Here is a 24,822-nt window from a genome sequence, read left to right on the forward strand (position 1 = left end):
GCAGCGCTCTTAAAACCCCTCTCCTCGCGCACCAGGAAACACAGAGGCAAGAAAAGGTCTCTTGCCTCTTGGGTAGGTCCAGACTTTTCCCCGGACTCCCTCCCGGGTATCCGTGGCGCACTAACCCCTTCGGGCTATGTTCAAGGCGCCAACCCCAGTCCTCTCCCTGAGCGCCGATTGAAACCCGAGCCTCAGCTCGCAGCCCCGCCCGCCTCGGCGGGTGAGCACACAAGCCTCTCGGGCTGGTGAGCGCCGGTCGGCGCCGATCCTCTGTGCGGGAATCTCTCCGCTTTGCCCTCCGCGCCCCTGTTGCTGTGCTGTCCTCCGCGGCTCCGAAGCTCCCCGCTCCGCCTCCCGCAATCTCTGCCCGCGAAGGGGCTTCCTAGTGTGTGGAGACCTTTCCTCCTTCACGGCTCCCTCCCACTGGTGCAGGTACCGTCCTTATCCTTTTGTCTCTGTTTGTTATTAATTTTTTCTTTTGCCCTACCCAGATACGTGGGGAGTTTCTTGCCTTTTGGGAGGTCTGAGGTCTTCTGCCAGCATTCAGTAGGTGTTCTGTAGGAGTTGTTCCACATGTAGATGTATTTCTGGTGTATTTGTGGGGAGGAAGGTGATCTCCGCGTCTTACTCCTCCGCCATCTTTCCACCGCCCCCTTCCCACGCCAGGCGGCTGGATCCCAAGGCTCCCGGACCCCAGGGCTCCCGAGCGGACCAAGACTCTTTAATTATTATGTAATGGAGTTCTGACTGAATTCTAATATAGCATAGATGTGGGAGTTTCCTAATAAGATATATTCAGTACAGGAATTCTTAATATTCATTGGCATTTAAGATAATATGTAGTTCTCAATCTCTTTGGTAACTCACAGGCCCACGGTCCACAAATTAAGGACCATTCCCAAGAGATAGTTCTGGAGAGATCATAAATGTCCTGTGTAGTTTGTGTATGAGCTCCATGAGATTTGCATGTATGTATATACTCAGTATTTTGGGGAATAAGGTTCGTAGATTTCCTTGGCTTCTTGACCCCAAACAAGATAAAAATCACAGATCAAATAGTTTACTTATGACTCACTGCTGTGTGAAATATAGTATTTTAGATTTTTGTAGTACCTCGCAATTTACAAAACACTGATATGTATTTTACCTCATTGTTCAAAGAATCCTGTTCAGATATCACTTGCTTAAGTCTTTTGGAGTGGGGCAAATTATAAGTAACATAAGAAAAACTTGACTACTTGGAAGTTTTGTTGAGACCAAAATGTTTATGTCAGTATGACTGAATTTCCTGAAATAGAAAACCAGTTTAAAAAAACTAGTTTAAACATTGAAGAGAATTAGGTCAGATAATTGAAATGTACAAAGATAAGGCTGCTTTTTAGGTGTGGCTTGATCCAGAAGTTTATTGTGTCATTAGGGCTCCAGCTCAGCAGTTCTTTTGTCTTTGCTACCTCAGTGGGTCAGCGTTGTGCTCAAGCTGGCTCCTCTGATGTCCATAGCAATTCTACACATCATGTTGTCTCCACACAGTGAAGAGGAGAACTTCTTGATTGTAGTGTTTCCGGGACAGCCCTGAGATCCACTCTGTCGGACTAGCACATTCGTTCACATGCCAGCTACCAAACTCAGTCATTATGGCCAGAGAGCACTGCATGTGCTCATGGACTTGACTAAGTCACACACTTTCTTGGAGGAGCTGAGAGTAGTCATTTCCCTGGGGCCCTGTGGGCACCAAGATAGAGAATTAGTGGTCTTAGGAGGGGGGAAAAAGGTATGGAAACTGGGAAAGTAGGAAGGTGGTCACTACACTGAGGTCAAAGGCACATGGAAAACACAGGGTCAAGAGCAAGGATGTAGGAAAAAAATCCAGTGACATAAATAGTAGTAAGGCCATGTAAAATGGGAAAACAGAAGCCCGGAGAGGTGGAATAGCAGCCTAAGTGCACACAACTAGTAAAAGGAGGAACTGGGGCTGAAACCCAGAAATTCTAACCCCACACCTGTTGCTCTCTCTACTATGTACTGTTACTTCCACAGAGAACCACGTGCTTAGACTGGATAGTCTGAAGAGCAGCCTTGGCTGTGTCCCTGGGAATAAGCCAAGGGGTTATGTATGACATAGAAATGGCAGCTGCTAATTTTAGTTTCAGTTCCAGATATGGGGAGAATTCAGAGAATGGTGTAGTTTTCACTTGCAGGGCACAGTAATGCTTTGCACTTCTCAGAGTTTTTTCAGCTGAGACTGTCAAAGGTCTCTGTAGAGATGAATCATCTCCTAGTGGATAATTGAGGAGCCAGAGGCAAAGCGTTCAGAATTAGCCAATCCACCCCTAGGGCTACCCCGATGGCCTTGGTCTCCAATGAGTGGTTTATGTTTGTTTTCTACTGTAAATAAGTACATGCACACAGGAGCCTGAGACTCCGAAGTCCAGGGGTGTCCCTGGGAACCACTGATTAACTTTTCTGTGGCTGGAGGAAGAAAAGGGAAAAGCTCAATCACAAAGAAAATTTTTGCTAACATGATATTGTTGAAAAGCACCCGTGACTCATGCCTGATGAGCTCTGCACTGGCTCTAGAAGACTATGACCTTAGGCTTTTTCCTTCCCTGTAAGATGAGGTGTCTGTATTAAATCACCAGAGAGGGCCTTTTCAGCTTTAGTATCTTACGTTCTTTGTTTGGGATCTCTACCTCTATCTAGGCAACCGAGGTATGGAACAAATGATGATTGAAACCCATTAGATGGCATTAGGTCAGTGCTCTTCATATGTAATGTGCAAAGGGATCACTCAATAATATTGTCAAAATGAAAGATTCATTGTCTGATTCATTGGAGGTGGAGGGGAGCCCAAGAGTCTGCATACCTAACAAACTCCCCTTTGATACCAATGCTGCCCATTCCCAGTTCATACTTTGCACACTAAGAGTAGAAAGGTTTAGAGTTCAGCATGTTTCCAACGAAATCCAACCAGGGAAGAGAACAGATGAGGAAGGGGATGGAAGAAGTGGTGACTCTGTCAATACAAAATCATAGCAGTCACAAGTCCAGTGAGAGTCAGGACCTATAGCTTAAAAAGTAAAACAATACTCTGGTAAAAGCATAAATCCAAACAAAAACATCTGTAGGATTTAGTTAAATGAATTATGGATGCCTTCATGGCTGCTTGTAGTTACAGCTTACGAGGAGAATCACATCTGGTTCTCCTTTAATCCACACAACTCCATTTGAGAAATACGAGGTAGGTTTTAAAGGTTTCCTGCACTGGATACACAAGGGCATTGGGCGTCAGAGGTTTTCTTTTTTTTCCTTTTTTGTGGTACGCGGGCCTCTTGTGGAGCGGCGGAGCAAAGGCTCCGGACTCGCAGGCCCAGCGCCCATGGACCACGGGCCCAGCCACTCCGCGGCACGTGGTACCCTCCCGGACCGGGACACGAACCTGCGTTCCCTGCATCGGCGGGCAGACTCTCAACCACTGCGCCACCAGGGAAGCCCAGAGGTTTTCTTTCTTAAGTGGCCTAGGGTTGCATTGCCAGTTAGAAATGTATTGGAACTTCCACCAGGATCCCTAATTCCTCGTATAGGACTGTTTGTATTACAGGGCATGTTCCTCAAACTAAGTCATTTCCTCTATGACCTACATTTTTTTCCCTTTTCTTTTTCTTTTTTCTTTGATGGAATCATTATATTCCTACAATGAAATATAAATCATTTTCTTTTAAGTAATAACCCTGGTGATCCTGAAGCTCTTTGTGTGGGCACCCTTCATTTATCTTTCATTGTAATTTCAGTAATGAGCATAAAAATATCTGAACAAAAAATTGTGTGGAAATACCAGCATAAGATCTAGAAGTGACTCCTTTCACAAGCCGTCTTTATTTCCCCCTATTCTTGTTCCCTGGGTCATTGACACCCTCAGTTAACCAAGTTACAATCCCTGCTTCATATGTTCCCTCTTGCATAAGTGTCAATAATAATAATTAGAGCTTAAAATAAATTCATATCCTAGAATGAGTGACCTGTCCTTTATTTACCAGAATGAAGTATGATTCAAGATTCTCAATTTCTTCATCACCATTTTTATTCAGCACATCCATTTTGTTCTCTGCAGTGGTTTATCGACCCCTGTCAGGTTGAAAAGAAGCAGATAAGACAAGCAGCCAACCAGGAGCTAGGCAGCATATGCTGTGTGAATGCCACCTGGCTCTGGGGGAGCAGTGGGCTGCCAGCCTGAGCATTGCTTTCTCCCTTGTCTCAGCAGATTGCACACATACATGAGGTTACATATTGGCTTATAAGAACATCACTTTATCCCCTTAATTTGGAAGAGCACTGGGAGGAAAATCATTCTATTAGCCATTTTCAGCTATCCTGGTTACCTGTTCCAAGTCAATTTGATTCCAGGGGAATCATTTTTGGTCATTAAAAACCATTAATTGTCACAAGTCACAGGAAGATGGTTGGTAGTTCTCAAATAGCTGAACTCTTTAAGCACATGTATATTATGTAGCCCAACCCTTAACAACAGCAGTAAGAGTAATGGTAATGATAGCAACTAACATTTGTTGAGTTCTTACAATATCTAGTTGTATGGTTAAAAGTATTATCTCAGTTAGTCTTCTCAGTGAAACTATAAATCAGCCATTGTCATTCTTCTTCATCACATTATTATTATTTCTTGTCTGTTGTTGAAAAATATGTAGCCTCAGGGAGATTAAGTAACTTATCAAGAGTTAGTGATTAATTGGGTGTGAAGCCAAGATTAAAACTCAGCTCCAGAAATCATGCTCTTAACTCCTGTATTTGGGGTTTGTTGGCTTAAGCTTCACATTGCTCATTCTATTAAACATCCTTCCTCATTACAGGTATTCCCTGAGTGCAGAGGGCCTGAGTGTCCTGTCCCATGTAGTGGCACCAGGACTTAGAATAGTGCCTACCATATGGGAAGGACTTAAATGTATAACTGGAGACAGAGACAGAGACAGAGAGAGACAGAGATAAAGGGAAGGAACAGAGCAAGAAAGGAAATAAGAAAACATGTGAAGCCTTGAAGGGCAGATTAAATTGTTTGTTTGTTTGTTATTTTTGTTTTATCTGAAGGAAGCCACTGAAGGGAGGGAAGAAAGAGGATGTGATAATTATGTTTGAGAAAAATCCAAATTAATCTGACAGTACTGTGCCTTTCCAAGAATGTAATAGATAACAAATATCACAAACCAGACATCTATTCTATTCTGGCAGTAGCACCAAGGGTTTTTTCCTGCAGAAATCTTGGACCAGCTTCCCTCCAAGTTTTCAGTCTCAAAATTTTAGGCTGGATAAGCTACCTCTCTCCCAGAGAAGTCATTGGCTCTGAGACCGCCACAGAAACAAAGCATACTTTTCTCTACTCGCCTATTTGCCATCCAGACTGTCCTGAAACTTGAGATCACTGCTGGGAACAAGTGAGAAAAAGGGTGAAAAATCTTCTTATTCCTCCCTCTTCCCAAATCCATCAAATATAAAATCTGTGTTATACTGCTTTAGTCAACTACTTGTGGAATGGGTTAAAAATAAATACGGTAGAGATTACTGAAATAAAATCATAAACTAAACATTAATCTTCAATTATGAGAAAATTTCCATAAAATACTCATTATGAGCTTGAGACTCTCTGGACACTCTAAGAAATGAGTTAATTTTTCCTTATGGGAAGTAAAGAGGATTGACCAAACATGAATTTTTCCTTTTAAGGAAGAAGCACATGGTTTGATATGTGTGTACCTTTCCAGAAGGTAGATCTTATGTACTATCCCAAAGGAAAAGAACATGTACATTTTGAAGAATTCCTTTGAAAAACACCTCTTTGACTAGAAATGATGTTTGCTTCTTTTTAAAATATTTCTTGGGCTTCCCTGGTGGTGCAGTGGATGAGAGTCCGCCTGCCGATGCAGGAGACACGGGTTCGTGCTCCGGTCTGGGAGGATCCCATATGCCGCAGAGCGGCTGGGCCCGTGAGCCATGGCCACTGGGCCTGCGCGTCCAGAGCCTGTGCTCCGCAACGGGAGAGGCCACAACAGTGAGAGGCCGTGTACCGCAAAAATAAATAAATAAATAAAATAAAAATAATAAACAAAAATATTTCTTATACAGAATAAAGAGAAATCTACCTCTTAGGGTACCAAATGTGGTAAGAGAGTTGTGATTCTCTATCATCATGGGTCCTTGAGAAATATTAGGGATAGAGTCAATCACTTTCCTTTTGACCTTAGAATTGTACCCTATAAGCCATACAAAGACTCCCCAGTAAGGCAAAGACACCTCTATGAGATCTACCCTCAATCATCAACAATGTAGATTCTGGAGCTAAAATGGTGAATACTACAAGGGATCTCTCCTTCAAGAAGAGAGCGTATAGAAGTATGAAAATATCCATTTATTGCTTGTTGCTTTATTTGAAGGAACTCTAAGGCCAATTCAAAATGTCGTCTAACATAAGGAGGGGGGAGGCAGCCCCAAGTTTCCAGAAACTAAATACTTTCTCTTTCACAAATGAGGAAACGTAAATGAGAGGCCTCATCAGGATAGCCCCCACGTTTCCCCAAGTCTAGTGTATAATCTCTCAATGACAAATGAAATATTTTGTCTTAGAACTGTTAAAAATATACCAAAAATGTCAACCCAGTATGGATAAAAGTAAGTTCAACTAAGATTTTTAAAGTAAGCATTTTACAGATGGTAATCTAAGGAAGATGCATAGTTTTCCATGCAATACATCTTTCTTTTCCACACATGACTGCTAAACAAACAACTGAACCTGAGACTGATATAACAGAAATAGAGGCTCAAGTCCCAGGATGACTACAGTCACCCTCTACTGCATGCAAGTAAAAACACATCTACAATAAAATGTGAATTCTAGAAGTAAGTTTGTTACAAACAGAACTATCCATTCTTACCCCAGCCCCAAGACCTTCCCCCTCACCATAAGTCTTTCCTGTTTCAGGTCAGGACAACAGTGTCCACCCAGCTACTGAAATCCCCCAAATAGAAAGCATCTAATTATTCTTTTTCAATAACCATCCACCCCAACTCAAAGAATAAGTTTTGTGTAACATTTGAGTTTTTATTTTCATAACGTCAGAACAAAATTGGTAATCATCAACCCATCTCACAGTCTACCTGTATACGTGGCCCTCACAGATGCCATAAACATATTAGCTATATCAATCAATAAATCTATGCTTCTTTCTTTGTGAAGTTTTCAATTTGTCAACCAAAACTCTGTTTTCATCTATAATTCCTCTAAAATAGTCACATTCAAAAAATGATTTATAAGAAATTAAAACATTTGTTAAAGTTTGCCAGGCCTGGCATAATATTTTTTAAAAAGTATTACAAAATAAACGTTAGATGAATTTATTTTTTGTAAATTAATTGTGTCATTTAATCTTCATGATTTATATTTTCAATGTTAATGATAACTTACACAAATGATACCCTAAAATCAATTAATGTTATATGAGTACAAAAAGTGCTTGCACAGATACAGCTCTGGAAATGATATTATATCATTACCTTTTTTGACTTATGAATCACAATTTTCTAAATATTTAAACTGCACCTTTGCCAAAGATGCAATGTTTATTTTTCCTTGTCAGTGAAGTACGTTTTCTTCTTCCTTGATGAGACAAAAAATGAACCACTCCAATTTATGAGTCATGAGCTAATCTTTTTTAAAAGACAGTTTTAGAATATAACTTCAAGTAAGTTTCCTCTAAAAATTAATGAATTACAATCTCTCAGAACCTTAGTCACTGAAGTATACACTTCTGAGAATAGAGGCAATGTATGAATTTGCTTAGAAACACTCAATGATATCTTTCATTACTGACAAACTAATTCTGTTGTACACAAAGTGTCTAAAATTTTACTAAATGGCTTGTGGAAGCTCAAAGGCTGATCATTAGAAATTCTCCCTTCCACTAGGAGGATGTAATGTTCTTGGGGCTGAGGTATAAAATGAATCATTTGACATTTGAATTCATAATTGTACTGGCAAAATTGATTCTGGGTATTTCACATGAGAGTCCAGAATTTTTCTGGGAAATTGGTATCATATGAAATGAAATGTGTTAATGTCACATTATGAAATACAGAATTCGGGAGCACAACTTTACAGCAGTTTGTGTGAAAACGTATGGGTGTTCATCTGCCCAGGAGAGCAATATGAGCCATTGGTGAGAAGTGTGTTAAAAGATCATTTTTAGGAAAAAGTAAAGCTATGATTCTCATACAGATACAAAAAGGAATGCACATTAAAGATTTTACTTTACTTAGATGAGGAAATCAAGCAGATGTTGTAACTGAATGAAGGGAAAAGGAAGAAAAATTCATATGGAGTAAAGGAATGTTGAAATTAATTGCAAATGTGAACAAAACCAGTTTTCCACAGAAAAAAGGTACTTAATTAAAATCACTACTGCACAGAGAAGAGTTTATATATCTATTAGTTACCTGCAACTTACAAAGAGTTGCAAAATAGCTCAGAGACAATAAACAGAGCTAGAATCTGATAACCAAGAAGGGAAATCTAAGAAGGTTAAAAAAAAGTACGTGTGTGTGTATGTGTGTGTGTGTGTGTGTGTGTGTGTGTATATATATATATATATATATATAGTGTATGTGTGTATATATTTATATATATATATATATAGAGAGAGAGAGAGAGAGAGAGAGAGAGAGAAAGGATGCATAGTTTTTCAATGAATACATTTTTTTCTACACATGACTGCTTAATAAACGACTACAACCTGAGGCTGATATAATAAAGGCTCAAATTTAAGGGAAACTACTGTTACCCTGTACTGCATATAAGTGAGAGCACATCTAAAACAAAATATAAATTCCAGACATAATTTTTTTAAAACCAGAACTACCCACTTGTCCCCAGCCCCAAGACATTTTCTCTCACCCTTAGTCTTTCCTACTTCAAGTGAGGACAGGGTTGTCCACCCAGCTACTCAAATCCCCAACTAGGAAGTGTCCAATTCTTCCCTTTCAATCACTATCCGCCCCAACTCTAAGACAAGACAATGCATCATCAAGTCCTTGTTTGAACATGATAATCTCTTTTGGTTTACTGGAAGCCTCTCACTAGTCCCCAGACTCTACTCTTGCCTCCCCACAATTCATTTTTCTTAAAACAGCCAGCGTATTCTTTTAAAAATGATATCAGATCAAGTCCCTCCACACTCAAAACCAATAGATAGCACTAGGATTTAGAATAAAAGCCAAATCCCTTTTATGGGGGCATCCTAAGGCCCCAGAATATCTGTCCCTGCCTATGTCCCTAACTTCAGTTCTTCTCATTTGCCCTCTTATTCAACTTAGTCCTCATTTATTGGAATCCTCTTTATCCGTTGACCACACCAGCCTGGCTCCCATCTTTGCACTAACATTTTCCTTTATTTGGCTCTCTCTTGTTCCAGATTGTTGAATGCCTGGCTCCTTTTTTGTCTTTCAAAGGCAGTTTCCTCAGGGATAACTTCTTGCTCCATTCAATATAATATAATGCTCAAGAACACTGTTTTTTATTTTATTTTTTTCATGGCAACTTACTGCTGAATAAAATTTTAAATTATTTCATGAATATCACCTATGTCCCTGCCCTAATAAGCAAATTACCTAATTTCAAGGACTGTATCTTTTTTGTTCATGACTGTACATAAACACACAATAAGATTCTAATACTGTTGGCCATCAGTCAATATTAGCTGAGTGAATTATACTTTTTTTCTTTCTTCAGGGAAGTGGATAAAGTACATTTTTCTGAAGTATGATGAAAGTTCTAGAATTTGTGATAAGTGCAGACTAGTGAGGGAAGTCTGATTTAGAGAAAAGAGTAACTTAGAAGATCTGCAGGTATGTTAGCTTTAGGGCTAATGGGGAAGAGGAATTAGACTCATTTTCTTAGGTCTATCAGCATCTGATTCAAGAAAGACTAGCAGGAGTTTATTTATTTATTTATTTATTGTGGTACGTGGGCCTCTCCCAGCTGTGGCCTCTCCCATTGCGGAGCACAGGCTCCGGACGCGCAGGCTCAGTGGCCATGGCTCACGGACCCAGCCGCTCCGTGGCATGTGGGATCTTCCCGAACCGGGGCACGAACCGTGTCTCCTGCATCGGCAGGCGGACTCTCAACCACTGCGCCACCAGGGAAGCCCAGGAGTTTATTTTTAAAGAAATCAGAATAAAGTCAATGCTGGGGAAATGCTGTAGGCTTTACAATGATAGCAAGAGAAGCTCCCCTACATAACAGTGAGAGCTGGAATCAATGTCTCCAGTTTAGCCTGAGTATACATCTGATAGAGAAACATCAGCTTTCTAATTTGTTATATGGAGATAACAGTCTTATATTCTTGTTTATATTCTATTTAGTTGTATAGATCCAAGGAGATTATTTATGAGGATATACTTTGAAAAGTGAAATACTGTACTAACATGAAGCACCACTGTCATTAAACCCATTACTTAACCTCTAAATCTCCATTTCCCTATTTAAACTATCTCAAAATACCTCTCCCTCTGCTTTTTGAGTCAGAGGTAAATGAAAAAAAAATATTTTGCTGCTTATGGTAGCAATACAGGTTGCATTAGAAATGAATGGGATGGAAGGACTCTGTTGATTTTGTTTAACCCTGCAATCGGATCCACAAATGCACAGGGCATTCACAGAGTGGAAATTTATGCCTCCAACTAACAGTAATAAGGTAAGTTTAAAAATGATATTTAAAAATACTTTAAAAATGATATTTGGGGAGTGTTCAATTACTGTGAAGTTATGCCCCCAACCAAAACGTCATCCAGTTCCCTAGAATCATCCACATGTCTTCTGAAAAGGTTTCATCATTTGCCTCATCCTTCTGGCTTGACTGATGGCTCCCACCCAGCCTAATCACTATCACAAAGCATATGTCGGTTTAGGCAATAACAGACCTTCATAGATCATTTACTGGATTCTCCCTTGCCGTAAATTGTTATTTTTCTTTGTTTCTAGCAATAATAATACCGGACATTGTGTAAAAACTAGCTACCATTGACTGAATGATTGCCAGGTTTTCAAGCACTGAGCTAAAAGCTCAACGTGCATTAACAATGATAATAACATTTGAGACAGACACTGTTACAAGTGCTTTGCAGTCATTATTAGTAACTCATTTCTTTCTCAAAAACCCCTGTAAAGCAGATACAATCTTCCCAAATTTATAAAAGAGAAAATTGAGGCACGATAATATTCCAGAACATGACAGCATTCACAGAACTGGTTAGGTGGTTAAGTTGCACTGAAGCTGTGATGGAAGCTCTTAAATGCTACAATGCTGGAAAGCAGTTATTGTCTTCAGTAGAAAGATACTGAGATCAATTCTCAAAATTCTGAAGTGACTGGCCCTATTTGCATAGTAAAGACTATGGGATAGGTCAAGGACTCTGTCAAAGTAACTAGATTAGGTCCAAGATGGAATCACTCATGCTAAGCCCCACATCAGCAAACCATAATTTATCTAAGTTTCCCTACCTGGGCTCTCCAAGCAAAGGAAGGCCCAGGTCAACCAACCAGTCATGCTTGCCTGCTTACCAAACCCTTATCCAGCTCCTTGTTCCATATAAGGAAAGGAACCCTCCTTTAACCCGTTAGCAAATGCCCAGTACCTCTTCCTTGACCCTGCTCACTTAGGTCTATAAAAAACTCTCACCTTGTACTGCTCTTCAGAGCTCCTTTCTACCTGCTAGATTAAACAGTACCCAAGTCATGAATCACTGAATAAAAGTCAACTAGATCAGTAAGTTATCTGTGGAAAATTTTATTTTAACAACTCTATGGCGATCCTTTCCAAGTCCATGATCTCAGCTCTTCCACATACCTCATGAGCTTTATATCGTGAGAGAACACTGTGACCTCAGTTTCCTCAGGAAAGTGACTCCTCTCTGCCTAATCATATCATAAGGGAAACCAGGGCTAGAATCAGTAAATGTTTCCCAACAAATAGAACTAAACAGTAAAGTGTTTTAATCCCAGCACATCATTCATTCTAATCACTATATTCTCAGGGGCAAGTACTCAGCAAGCTGTGTGGGAATGACATGCACTGTTTCCATTAAAGTCATAACAGAATCTGTGCACAACATTCCTTCTCACTCCCTCAAAAACAGCTCCCTTGCTCCTCTTCTAGTGAATATTAGCATCTACAATGTGTTCTGCTTTGCCTCTGCGTTCCTGGTCTGAAACTCTTTTCTGGAAAAAAAAGGCTTACAAAGAGTTCCTGGAAGTAAGAATTATGGACCCCCAGGGTACCTAAGGAATAGGAAACTCACAAATTAATCCAATATGTAATTAGTTTTTTCCTTTTTCTCAGAGATAATAAAAACTAAGTGTTCTCACAAATATAGTAACTGAATATCCAAAACAATATTACTGAATCATATTGGCTTAAAATATACATGATAGAAGACTCACTTGATTTTTGTCATCAATTAAAAGTTATTAAGTATTAAGGAAATTATATTTTATTTTTTTGTTCTGAACATATTTTATGATTCCTACCTAATCACATCTCCTTCTAAAAAAGTTATCTACCTTTTTTAGAGACAAGAGCTAACATGTCCATGTTTTATTTTATAATCATAGCTGATACCTTGTGAGTCATAGTTGCTCGGGTTGGACTAAGGAACTTGAACCCTTGGACTGGCAGAAGTCTATGCTTTGTGGAGCCTAGTTCAAAAATAGGCTTCACCATTCATATCTTTCCCTGGGAATCTGGAAGGGTGTAATTGAGAGGTTAGATAGTTAGAAACGGTAATAAAATAGTTTTTTAATATAAAGGCAATAATTAATCTCAAACCCTTCTCGTATGGCAGAATTTTTCAACTTTGGCACTACTGATATTTGGGGATAGAATACTTTTTTAAATTTTTACTTTATATTGGAGTATAGTTGATTAACAATGCTGTGTCAGCTTCAGGTGGACAGCAAAGTGACTCAGTTATACGTATACATGTATCTACTCTTTATCAAATTTTTTTTCCCATATAAGTTATTACAGAGTATTGAGCAGAGTTCCTGGTGCTATACAGTAGCTCCTTGTTGGTTATCTATTTTAAATATAGCAGTATTATTATTGTTACTTTTAACGCGGGTTGTTACCTGGTGTACTGAATGATGTTTGGCAGCATCCTTGAACTCTAATGACTAGAAGCCAGTAGAATCTCCTTCTTCAGTCCTGACAATCACAAATGTTTTCTGACATTGTCAAATGTCCCCTATCAAAATCACTTCCAGTTGAGAATCACTGCCCTATGTATCTTGAACCAGTAGATCAATATACATAGAAATCAAAAGGGAAAGTTTAATAGCTGTCATTCTGGTAAAGCCAGAATTTAAAATCAAGACTTCTTTCAGGACTTTCCTGGTGGTCCAGCAGTTAGGACTATGCACTTCCACTGGGGGTTCAATCCCTGGTTGGGGAACTAAGATCCCCCATGCTGCGCAGTGCAGCCAAAAAAAAAAAAAAAAAAAAAAAAAGGATTTCTTTCTTTCCCTCTGAACTGAAACTAGTGAGAAACAGAAAGAACAAGAGAATGAGAATAAGAACGAGTGGTAAATTCTTGGCAGCCCAGGTCCCAATTCCCTCAATCATATTAGTTAGGTATTCCCAAATGAAGGAGTTGCTCTGAGGAGAAAACAGGAAAATGCTTTCCTTACCCCAATAGAGGCAAGCCTTCCTATGTTATACATGAGATTAAAACACAAGTTAGAGAAAAAAAATGTGTGCTGTAGAAAGGGGACAAAGATAATCTAGAAGAAGTAACCTATGCAAATAGGCAAGCTGGACAATGAAGATGTAGAAAACCAGCATCAGCAGATAAGTTCCAGAGGTTGGAATGGGGAATACAGCAGATGGACACAGAGCACCAAAGACTCAGAGAGGGAACAAAATATTTCTCTCTACGCCTAAGCTTCCAGGTCCAGTCAGAGTCCATATGTAATTATAACAACCATTTGTCCACTGCAGTAATCTGACTGAATTCTTCCTCGTAACCAAATGGGCCAGATTCAAACACTGATACTGCTATCATTTGTATGAAAAGAAGAGTAGTCAATAATGTCAATCCAAATCTGAACCCATGTCATATTTTAAAATTCAATTTTAATAGCTAAAAGGCAGGCTTGAGTTTTTCGTGGATTTTTTTTTTTTTTTTTTTTTTTTTGCAGTACGCGGGCCTCTCACTGTTTTGGCCTCTCCCGTTGTGGAGCACAGGCTCCGGACGCGCAGGCTCAGTGGCCATGGCTCATAGGCCCAGCCACTCCGCGGATCCTCCCGGCCCGGGGCATGAACCCGCATCCCCTGCATCAGCAGGCAGACTCCCAACCACTGTGCCACCAGGGAAGCCCTTTTTCGTGGATTTTTAAAGCAGATTTGAGAGGGAAAGAAAAAGAATACATGGCATTTTGCATGTTTCCTGGCTCCACCAAGACCTTAAACAGCATAAGACTAGGAGATAACTTCCTTTCCTCTACTGATTTTTCCCTTTTAGTTAGGTGCATTTATAATAAGTTCAGTTATCTTTCTCTATTATATTTCTGTGAAAACTGCTTTTCTCTGCCAGAGATTGTATCTACTTCCTACACCCTTAAGAGATTCTATTTTCTTCTACATTTTTCAGTTCCTCAGAGTGCCTTTTCTAAATTTTCTAAATTGTAGCACTGTAATCAAGGTTTCTAAGTGTAAAAAAAAACAAAAACACAACAACAACAAACAGGCCTCAAGTTTCATATTTTTAGATCAATGACCAGGTGTTACTATGAAAAACCAGTTTCAGTTTGTCACTGATAAGACAAACTAAACTAAGAGGACTTTTTTCTTTACCCTCCCAAATGCGTTAAATGTACTATCCTCACCTCTATTTTTTTTTCTGCCTTGTATTGCTTAATTCACCTTTTATGATGGCAAGCATCAGGCAAGTCTTAAAAAAAAAACAACAAACAACTTCATCGTTTGCTATCATAGGCCTTAAACAATGAGTCATCTAAAGAAGTGAACATTCTTGTTATTTCAAATCACTACTGAAAATTAGAAGCAAATGAAGCTAGAATATAAGACTCAGAATTTTAAAAACTTGAGAAATATTAAAGATAACACAGTTCATCTCCCACTGTAGATGGAACAAATAAACCCCAAAAAACTTTGCTCAAGGCCAAACAATAAGTAGGTCTGAGAGTTGAACCTAGATCATTTTACTCTAAATATTGTTCACCACTCTCTGGCCCTACCATTATAACACACTGTCTCTATGTCTTTCTCTACTGTGTCATATGTAGCCACCATGTGACTAAAAAGTGTACTGAGGATTTAATTTTTCTATCAGGTAGGTTCACATTGAACCACCCTAGGCATTATGAGGGGAAAAATAGAAGCTAATATTTATTATCCACTCTGTGCCAGGCATTTGGCTAAGGAAACTATATGCACGTATCCCATTTAATCACCAAAATGTTTGCAATCTATGAAGTAGGCACCAAGGCAGTCTTACTCAGGGTTCAGCTGTAGAGCATAGAATCTTTCCTAGATACCTGAAGTAGAAAAGCTTATAATTAGAGAGAAGGGAAGTAACAGACCCTAGACTGAGGTTCTGGCCACACCAGGCTGCCACAACAGCTACTGCCTCTGCAATGGTGAGGAAGCAGATTCTCAAATCAGGAAACACTGCTGAAGCTGCTGACTCCAGCAACTGAGAACCTCTGCCACCATCTGCACCAGAAATTTCCAAATCCATGTCCCCATGAGAATGTGTGACTTGCAGAACTAAAATCACATCCAGGACCATACCTGTAAAGGAGCTGGGGAACATCCTGAAGAGACTGGAAAGGGAAGAAGTATAGGAAGGCACACAAGAAAGCAGCTGGAGTGGATACTGCCAAAGTCAATATAAACAAATTTATAGAAAACTCCAAATGCCTTCTGAACAATTTCTGATCCTCAGGATCAAAATACCAAAAAGTATAATAACATCACTTATATAATAAAATAATGAAAATTAATGTGAAGACAATATTAGATTGAAAGTCACTGTAGGAGAGAAAGGGTTCCCTAAAAGAAAACTGTAATCTGGAAAAAAAAAAAAAGAAGAAAGTGTTTCTTTTCTGAGTTAATATCATGTTAATATAAGTCTAACTTCTGGAAGTAATTTGTAATTACAATCATTTATTTTATTTATTATTTTCTGCTTTTACTAAAATGAATTTAGTACATAGTTAGGTTTTGGATAGCTTCCATCCACACTAAAATGAACAGTAATGAAAGTTGCTATTAATGCTTTTAAGAGCATGCTAATGTTACTCATTAAACACTGGACAGATTGTTTCTCAGCCCATGTTCCATGGTGGCTGGATTTGATGATGTATATGTTGGCCGAAATGCTGGCAATTGACATGGACTGTCCTCCCAGAACATGCTTAGCAAGCCTAAAGCTATACTTCAACAATTTTATTTACTGTTCTGTGACAAAAGTTACTATGAACAGCTATCCCCTGGATAAGTCATCAGATAAAGCTAGTTTGACTCACTAAATCTGGTTTACTGAGTTAATAAGCCAGTTGATTTAGATAGGTCTAATGCATATTTCTCATCCATTCTGCATTAAACTATTTCCCATGCCTAAAATGTCTTTTTTCCCATTCGTACATATCTGAATTCCTACTTCTGTGCTGTAGGGCTTCGCACAACTACACCTGCCTTTAGTGAAACTTTCCTCACCTGCACAATCGGAGATCATTTTAGTCTCCTCAAGACTCCCACGGGGTTACCTCTGTTGTGACACTTGAGAAACAACTTGAAACTCCCAATTACATTTGGTTTTTCTTCCTTAGAGGGCTCATTAGGCAGGAGCCATGTGTGAGTTATCATTTTTCCTCTATAGAAAGCACCAGAGACCACCCACATAATAGAAGTTCCAAAATAAAGAATTCTGAACGACTGAAAAAGACAGGGAATGCAAGCACGTTACCTGTTGCTTTTTGCACGTTCTGCAGTACACCACGGCCGGAAACCAGACACACCAGGTGGTAGAGGTTCAGGACCATAACATTCTTTACCAGCAGAGTGTTTCCTTCCATTACTTACAGGTTGCTTTGCAGCCTAGCCTATGTTTGACAAAGCATGAAAAGAAGGAATCAAGATGCACCAAAGGTCTACAGAGCAACTGTCACAAGTGTACACTTTGAAAGGAATCAGACAGGCACTTGACAATGATGCCAAGGCCATTCACAAAAAGAGGATCGTTTTGTACAAAGGTTTTACATAAGCCAGCATTTTAAAAAAAATATCAGTTCTCTACAGTAACAAGTTATTTTAACTAAAACAGAAGTATTGAGATGTGCAGAAATGCAAAAATAAATTTTTAAAATAATCCCAAAGTATGATACATTTTACGTATCATGCAGAAACACTCAAGTTTACTGAATCTTAGAACACCTTTGGCATTTCTGAATCTCAAGGACACAGAAACACAGATACACCCATGACTTCTGCCAAACAGAATCTTCAGAATTAGACCAAAAATTCAACTTAAGATGAATTTTTCTATGTAAAAACAATAAAAGTTATAAGGCTGCAAGTTGCTGGGTGGTAGGTGAGTCAATGTTACTCTCCTATAAGCCTGTCAACCTTCCCTGTTCCTTTGATTTCATATAGAAAATACACAAAAAAACAAATGAAACCCACGGGGTAAAAGAGTGAAATGTGGAGACTTATCCTATATTTCAGTAGTAAAGGGGCAAGTATCTTTATATGAAATATTTGGTTGCAAAAACTAGACCTACATGTTAATATTTTATTTAGAACAAGCCACATACTGAAATTCACATTTAAATATTTAATTTGAATTTACTGAAAACAAACATCATAGGTTAAAAGGGTTATATTTATCCTTCAAAGCTACTATATTTTGTGTTATTTTATTTATTTATTTTAATAGATCTTTATTGGAGTATAATTGCTTCACAATTCTGTGTTAGTTTCTGTTACACAACAAAGCGAATCAGCCATATGCATACACATATCCCCATATCCCCGCTCTCTTGAGCCTCCCTCCTACCCTCCCTATTCCACCCCTCTAGGTCATCGCAAAGCACCGAGCTGATCTCCCTGTGCTATGCTGTTGCTTTCTACTATATTTTAGCAGCATTAGGATGCAGGATAAAATGGAGTGTATATGGTAATATAAGACAAATATTTCATAGAGTGTAGCTTATTGATAATCACCACACGATCCTGTGTGATTACATGCCTCTTAAAAATATATAGGAGCTCATTTCATTTTGTGCAATTTTATGGTGTTTTGTAACTTAATTACCATCCAAAAAAACGTTTGTATGCATGTGGTTTGTATGTGTATACCCTTCCTTTACTTTCAGAAATGAATGCAAATACATTTGTTTTAAAACTTTTTTTAATTACACTTTTCTTGTTAGGAGATAAAAAAAATTTCTAATAAAAGTTCCCATCTTTTTTTAGGCATACATAATTACAATATAAATGTGACACAATTCACACCATTATTTCACCCCTATACTCACCTGGATCTAGGTATATAGCCAGATACTGATGTGGCTTACCACTATGTCTCCAAATAACTGAGGCAAATACAAAAAATAGCCCAAGAAATAAAATTACTCTTAAAATAGCTCAATGAGTTTGTAAATTTCAGTTACATTTCCACTTTGTTTAATCATGCTAAATAAAAAAAAAGTTTAACTGTTTTCTTCGCATTACATGATGCCCTATTATATACCGCCAGGTACTAATTTTACAGAATTTCTAATATACATGCTTTATTTATATTTATTTCCATTTCAAGTATCATAGCAAAAGTCAACTTAGCTATTTTAAGAATACTTTACACGTGATATAAATTTTTAATAATAATATCTAATTAGTGTGATACCACAAATCTTAACTTCTTTGTATGTACTATTTCATTATTAAAATATCACTCTCTTGAAATAACAATTGGCAGAGGATCATAAGCTTTTTTTTGACTTCATAAACACTCTTAACAACATCTATTTAATACGCTATTGTCCAAACACATTAATAGAGAATCAAAAACATTGGGCTTCCCTGGTGGCACAGTGGTTGAGAGTCCACCTGCTGATGCAGGGGACTCGGGTTCGTGCCCCGGTCCGGGAAGATCCCACATGCCGCGGAGCGGCTAGGCCCGTGAGCCATGGCCGCTGAGCCTGCGCGTCCGGAGTCTGTGCTCCACAACGGGAGAGGCCACAACAGTGAGAGGCCCACATACCGCAAAAAAAAAAACATATTTAAGTAGAAAAAAAAAAAAGCTGTATTTATGAAGATGTTTACAATAGTTTCTTTGAAGTTATTTCCAGTTTTTCACCAATTTAAAAAATTGACCAACTCAATTAAAACCTTGTGAATACAATGTTAAAAAGTATAACTATGAATCATAGAATTTAAATTTAGTATGAAAAGAGAAGAATGGCAAATTATATTGAAGCTACGTGGAATTATGTTTATAGACAGCAGGAAGAGAAAATAAAAATGTAAATATTGCTTGACAGATAATGGGATTAGAGGTGTTCTTTTAAATTTTTCATTTTTATGCTAATAAAATACCTTTATAAAACCCCAAAATCTTCAAACAACACATTTTAAAAAAATTGTGGTAAACTACACAAAACAGAAAATTTATCATTTTAACCATTTTAAAGTGGCTGTTCTGTGATATTAAGTCAACAAATTTTTAAAACTTGCAGAGGGCACCTGAATAAAAGATGTGTTGTCCATTGGTGATTTTAATGTATCTGGTATATAACTAAAGTCACCACAAAACTCTTTCTGGGACACTGGCAGATCATAAACATAAAAAATGTATTTTGCTTTATATTAAACCTTATTGTTCTGCTGTTTCAAAATTCAAATTTACTCATAAGAGTCAGTTTCATATTAGATTTGGTTTCACAAATGCTGCTCCTGCTATTCATTCTTATCAACAACAAAAAAAGGCAATTTGTGACTAACCATAATATGTTCCACAAAATGAAAAGTTAAGGTCTCTTAGAAACAATACAAACGTTATCAGTAGAAGTGAATTATAGGAAATGTATATATTCAGGAGAATGTGAAACTTACACCACTGATTGTTAAAAGGTTTTAAAAGCTTTTTATTACAATTACATTTCGTAACAAAATAATAGGCTTAGTCGTAAAATCCTGGGTTAACTACCATTTGGAAAATTAAATATACATTACAGTAAACATTTAGAAAATGGTTTTCTAAAATGTTCAATCTAGGTAAATAAACTTGCCAGTAGAAGTCTTTTATAAGGATCATACATATTTCAAGTTTTTTTAATAATTCAGAGAAACAAGATATTACCTGAGTCAAAAATATAGGTAAGCATTTCTAAGAAGGAAGCAGGAAACAATGGGAAGGTTGGAACTGAGAAGAAATTTTGTTTCTTATAGCGCAAAAGGTAATTCTGCATTAAAAAGAAATCATTCCTCAAAAGCACCACTACTAAAATTATCATCAAAGTGCACCCCAAATTTCAATGGCAAAGTGTCAGAAGTAATTATCAACCAGGAAATATTTTCAAAATAACCAAGTTTTTATGAGATCCAAACAATAATGTGGGTTAATATTAACATCTCTTTAAATTCATTTATTATATCTATATTCTATAAATTCTCATAATTATCATTATTATCAAAATAATCATAGGCTTCCTAATATGCATGTGGTTGATATTGGCTGCTTTAATTTTAGCACACCAGAAAACATAAGGGGTATAAGTTCAGAAAGAGTTACCAACTCTAATAGTAGCTTTTCCTTTTCGATCACTTCCCCAAATTAGAGTTCTCTTTTTCTGTCTAGCAGCTTTGGATGGTTCCTTCAAGATGGAGAAGTTCTCCACTGGTACTGAGACACAAATAATAAATATGCCATTTAAGTTTCAGGTAATTTAGGAGGGTTTGATCTTCATTGGAAATTAAGACACTTTAAGTTAGTAAAAGGTTTTCAATCTGCATTTCTGGGAACCTAAATTAAAGCATCACACAACATTTTCAAAAACAGAAAAGCCATTTCATTTGACTAAAAACTTAGTTTGAAGATGGCAGAAAGTACCTTGATAATTTTCTTTTAAGCAAGAAAGAAAAACAAGCCATTAAAGAGAAATTCTTCCCAGAGAACTGAAACATGTGATATACCTCTGACTTGGCACTCCTTCCATCTGGAGAACATTTTTGATAACTGCTTTCATCACACAATGATCTAAAGTAAAATAAATTGAAATTAGAGTAATTCGTTCTCAATGAGTGGCTATTTCCATTTAAAACCAAAAGCCAACTAATTATTGCTTTTCCCATAAATTTAAATATGAAATCTACATTATGTAATTATACACTTATCTCCCCCTTTGTGTATTCTAATTGCTTCCTCAGAAACCTAAGATGCCATCTTGCAGACTGCCTCCAGTGGCTACTATTTTAGCAGCAGCAAAGGTCAACTTTAAACATTTTGCATCTAAAGTGGCTTTGGATACCTTTGGATAGAAAGTACAGTCTGAGCACCATCCAGACACTTAGATACCTAAAGGGCACCTAAGATAACAAACAAAAGTCCTGATATTCCCTCAAAAGCTGCTCCTCCCATCAGCTCCCTATTTCTAAGTGATACCACCCAGTTGCACATATAATCATCAATGACTTGTCTCCTTGTTACTATTCCCTTCATACCCCACGTCTAATCTATCGGCAAGCCTTGTTAGCTACACCCTCAAAACACAACCTGAATTCAACCACTTTTCACTTGCTCCAAACTTCCAGCCTAAGCTAAGCCATAAACATCTCTGTTTTGGACCACTGTGATAGTCTCCTAACTGGTCTCCCTGTTTCTCTTCTTTATCCTCCCAAGTCCATCCTCTATACCAGGTCACCTTATTCAGATACTATTTGGATCATGACTTTTTCCAGTTCAAAACCCTCTACTCATTTAGAATAATCCAAATCTTTACTCTGGCCTTCAAGACTTTACAAGATCAGACCCCTGGCTAGCTCCTTGACCTCATGTCATACCACATCTTCTTCACTCAGTCCTCTGACCATGTTGGCCTCCTTGCTCTTCCTTAAATACTCCACCCACCTACCTGCCTGCATACTCATTGCCTCCTTGCTTTTCCTTAAATACTCCACCCACCTATATGCCTGCATACTCATGGGCTCCTTGTGCTGGAATGTGCTTACCCCAGATCTTCCATGGCTTGCTCCTCTCTTCATTGAGGTCTCCGTTCAAATGCCACTTCTCCAGTGAAGCTGGCCCCTAACAAACCTGTCCAATGGAGTCCTACCTGCCCCCGCTCACTCTCTTTACATTAAGATATTTTTGTACCTCCTACTATCTAAAATTATATTACTTATCTGTTTACTCATTTCTATCTGAACTCCTTCACTAGAATGTAAGCTCCATGAGGGCAAGATTTTTGTGTGTCTGGTTCACTGCTTTATCCTTAGTGCCTAAACACGTATCTGGAACACAATAGGTATTAAAATAATTACTTGTGAAACTGACAAATGAATAAAGTACTCCTTGCAAGAATTCAGAGGTTGCACAAGAAGGCAACAATGCTCTTGGTGGAAGCAGGCTGAGTATCTAGGTTCACCTCTATTCTGAGTAAAGATGAGAATGATTTACAAGTATAACTCACTTTAATTAGTAAATTATCTGCTAAAAACATAAGGGATGTACAACATTAGAAAAGTACCGTTGTTTTTTGTTGTTGTTGTCGTTGTTGTTTTTTGCGGTACGCGGGCTTCTCACTGTTGTGGCCTCTCCCGTTGCAGAGCAACAGGCTCCGGTCGCGCAGGCTCAGCGGCCATGGCTCACGGGCACAGCTGCTCCGCAGCATATGGGATCTTCCCGGACCGGGGCACGAACCCGTGTCCCCTGCATCGGCAGGTAGACTCTCAACCACTGCGCCACCAGGGAAGCCCAAAGTACCGTTTTCTAGGATACAAATAATAACAAATTCAAACAATGTGTGAATAGAGAATACATACTAAAAACCTATCATGAAAGTATGATGGTCAAGAACTCTCGCGGTAAAACGTCAGACAAAAACCAGAACAAATGATCATGACTTCTAGTAATTCTGGGGCTGAACAACCTACTCATTTAAACAAAAGGGATCATCACAAAAGCACAGGTATTAAAAACTATTACATGAAAGGAAACCATCAGGAGTCATTTATTTAAGTGTTGAGTGGACCATCACATGAAAATAACTGGAGTCTTTCAACACCCCATGACATAGAGAAATAGCAAGTCTGACATATAGATCTGACAGGATATGATACAACCCTTACAAACTCTCACTCCAGAAGAATGGACACATGGTGTAATTAACCAACTAGCCAAATGAATACAAACAGCCAGTAAACTTCACTGGTAAATCTAATGAATACAAAATAAAACTAAATGTGGTTATTCTCCTATCAGATTAAGCCAAGATTCTATAAGAAAAGACTTCAAAATGTCTATACCCTTTTGATCCAACAACTCTCTTTCTAAGAATTTAACCAAAAGAAATAGTCAGAGATATAGGTAAGGATATATATCAGAGTACCTTTTGTAACTGAAAAACTGGACATACCTTTTATACAAGATTGGATAAGCTATGTGTACTGTGGCATATTCATATAATGGAACACTGAACAGTCACAAAAAATGATGCAGTAGATGCAAATTTACTGACTTGCTAAGATGGTCATACTAAATTATCTGAAAAAAGGTATAAAATTTGGAGTAATCCCACTTGCATAAAATAGGGAGAGGTACTCAGTTTTGTAGTCTTTCGGTTTTCTAAAAGTGCTACCAGACAGTGTTTGTGAGAGGCAGGCTTCACATCCACTCTTGGGGTGGACTACAAATTGGCATAGCCTTTCTGGGTGGTGATTTAACAATGTGTATCGAAAGTGTTAAAAATATGTCACACTTAGTCATTCCACTTGTAGTATCTTATTTTACACAAGTAAGCCCGATGGACACAGAGGTGTATATACAACGTATTCACATTGCTTGTGACAGGGAAAAGCAAACTGTCTAAATATAATTGCAAAGAATTGATTAAACTATGGGACATCAATATGATGGACTATTACATGATACCTCATTAAGTGAAAAAAGCAGGAATATGAAATAGCAAGTATACTACAATTGTATTTTAGTAATCCCTAAGTGTATAAATATATTTATATATATAAAAAGACTGAAAATATATACACCAAAATGAACAGTGCTTATGTCTGGATATTAAGCTTATTGGTAATTGTTCTCTTGTTACTGTGTATTTTCTGTAAAGAATACATACAACTCTTAGAGAAAGTTTAAAAGCAACATAAAAGCTATCAGAAAAATGAGGCTTTGAAAAAAATCCTATCACAACAGTATCATGCCAAAAGCTAAGCAAATATTATACTAAAATTTCAATATTTTCAATTTTAGAATTTACCTCCAAGCCATAAATCCTCACTAAGAGATTCTGCAAAAGCACGAACCCAGGTCACCAATGAGCTTGTTGCAGTTCAGAGTGATGCGCCTCCAACCAGGCATACAGTCAAGATCAGGTCTCCTGGAATGACGCCTCTCAGCCCAGGTTTCTTCATGCCTTCTGATAGTCTGATACTTCAAAGATTTAATGGGACAAAATTAAGATGCTTCAATAAGGAAATGGGGTGTGCCTACTGAGGATGGCTTATTATGTCAGCG

General features: G+C 38.1%; 1 pseudogene; it reads right to left on the minus strand.

The window, feature by feature from the left end:
* Positions 1 to 2,015: 2,015 nt before the first annotated feature.
* LOC103081796 (centrosomal protein of 78 kDa-like) overlaps positions 2,016 to 24,822 on the minus strand; it is a 30,252-nt pseudogene continuing 7,445 nt past the window's right edge.

Source organism: Lipotes vexillifer, unplaced genomic scaffold, assembly GCF_000442215.2.
Source record: "Lipotes vexillifer unplaced genomic scaffold, Lipotes_vexillifer_v1.1 scaffold1926, whole genome shotgun sequence".
Classification (NCBI taxonomy): domain Eukaryota; kingdom Metazoa; phylum Chordata; class Mammalia; order Artiodactyla; family Lipotidae; genus Lipotes; species Lipotes vexillifer.